The sequence below is a fragment of the Pan troglodytes genome, chromosome 3, assembly GCF_028858775.2.
Source record: "Pan troglodytes isolate AG18354 chromosome 3, NHGRI_mPanTro3-v2.0_pri, whole genome shotgun sequence".
Lineage (NCBI taxonomy): Eukaryota > Metazoa > Chordata > Mammalia > Primates > Hominidae > Pan > Pan troglodytes.
The window spans coordinates 123,267,067-123,268,969 of NC_072401.2; the positions used below are offsets into that span (position 1 = coordinate 123,267,067).

At 45.2% G+C, this 1,903-nt stretch overlaps 1 long non-coding RNA gene across 1 annotated transcript; it reads right to left on the bottom strand.

Annotated features, from left to right (window-relative positions):
• Positions 1-525: 525 nt before the first annotated feature.
• On the bottom strand, positions 526-1,449 carry LOC100611746 (uncharacterized). The gene is made up of 2 exons (XR_679791.4): positions 1,287-1,449; positions 526-1,119 (listed from the first exon to the last, which is right to left on the bottom strand). It is a non-coding gene; the product is annotated as an uncharacterized LOC100611746 (long non-coding RNA).
• Positions 1,450-1,903: the final 454 nt, after the last annotated feature.

Sequence of the window (1,903 nt, forward strand, 5' to 3'; positions counted from 1 at the left end):
GTTCAGTTATTACTGCCTCGGAGCTCCAAATCCCACCAAAGTCCTGACTCCAGGTCTTTCCTAATGCACAGTAGTCAGTCTCAGCTTCAGCAGTATTCTCGGCTGTATGTTCTCTGGCAGAGAGAGGCGGATGCACATAGTTTTAGGGAGAAAGCTGATGGGAAATCTGTGAGTTAAGCCACATGTCTCACCAGGAATAATTTATGCCAGGAAACCAGGAAGTCATTCAAGTTGTTCTCTGAGGCCAAAGACACTGAGCACAGCCCAGAGCCAATAAAAGATCTTTGAGTCTCTGGTGAATTTACGAAGTGACCCCAGCTTTAGCTACTGCAATTATGATTTTTATGGGACAGCAATTTCTTGCATCTCTACAGAGGAAGAAGAGGGGGAGTGGGAGGGGAAGGAAAGAGAACAGAGCGGCACTGGGATTTGAAAGGGGAACATCTCTATCTGAGGAGCCCCCACTGGCTTCAGAGGCAACTTACCAAGGGGTATTTAAAGACATGAAAATTTCCAGAAATACCATTTGGTGCATCCCTTTGTTTCTGTAATATTAAACTCAGGTGAAATTATACTCTGACAGTTTCTCTCTTTCTGCCTCTTCCCTCTGCAGAGTCAGGACCTGCAGAACTGGCTGAAACAAGATTTCATGGTGTCACCCATGAGAGAGGACTCAATGCCAAGGCCTGAAGTTATAGGGTGTTTACAGCAGTGGCGATACTCAGGGGTCATCGCCAACTGGTCTCGAGTTCCAAAGCTCTGATGAAGAAACAAGACTCCTTGATGTGTTACTGATCCCACTGATTCCAGGAGTCAAGATTAGCCAGGAAGCCAAACACCAGGAGTTGGGGTGGCACATCACCAGTCCAGAGCCCTGCCACGGATGTAGGCAGGAGCCCAGCATTAGGCAATCAGGAGCCAGAACATGATCACCAGGGCCACAAATAGGAAGAGGCGTGACAGGAACTGCTCGTCCACATACTGGGGTGTCCCAGGGACAGCTGGAGGAGGCCGCCCATCATTTATATTAAATGCTGTGGCAAATATCCCAAAGGGAAATGCCCCAATTCCAAAAGACATCTGGAAGCCACCATCTCCAAATCCAAATCCTTGAAATCCCTCTGGATTGGTGTGGTTATAAGTGACTTTTTTCCCCCTCTTTTCCTTTCTGTATTTTACAAGTTTTCCTTTACTTTTATAATCAAGCAGAAAAATTGTAAGGCTAAGAAGGAAACTTCTAAAGCCATCAGCTCATTTGTAGAAGCTTCTCCTAGAATGTTCCTCACCCCTCTATTCTCCGGCTCTGGTCTCTGTCCTTGAGGACAAGGAGGGGTCTTCTCTCTGGGGTCCTGTTGCCCAGTGCTGCCCCTTCCATAGAGGGGGATGATAAAAGGTATTTAAAAAAAAAAAAAAAAAAGAGGAGAAAGCGCTCACATATGACAGTTGTTCTAAAAACTGTGAATTTCCAGCATTTCTCTCTTGAAACTAGTCCAAAATATTCTCATCACTTTTAGGAAGCTCTACATCCCTAATTAAGTAAAAAGTTCCTTTCTTTACCTTCTTCTTTTTCTTTCCAGAAAGAAAAGTCTCACTTGCTCAGACTTCTGTGGTCTGGCCCCACTGTGTCTGGGCAGACTCATCGCCCATCCTTCCTGTCCCCATCCCTAAAGGTCCAGTCAATCTGGCTGCCACCAGTCTTCAGATATTTCTTCCAGAAAAAGAAGAAGGCAAAGAAATTTTTAAATTTAATAAACTTTATTCTTGTTGGTGGAAGAGGGAGGGGAAATAAAAGCCACCTACTCCACTCCTCTCAATAAATTAAATAACACATAGCCAATTCCCAGACCCTAAGCAAACCTTGGGCACTTGAGCCAGTCCTGCTGTTTCTTTATGGCCCAGTCTG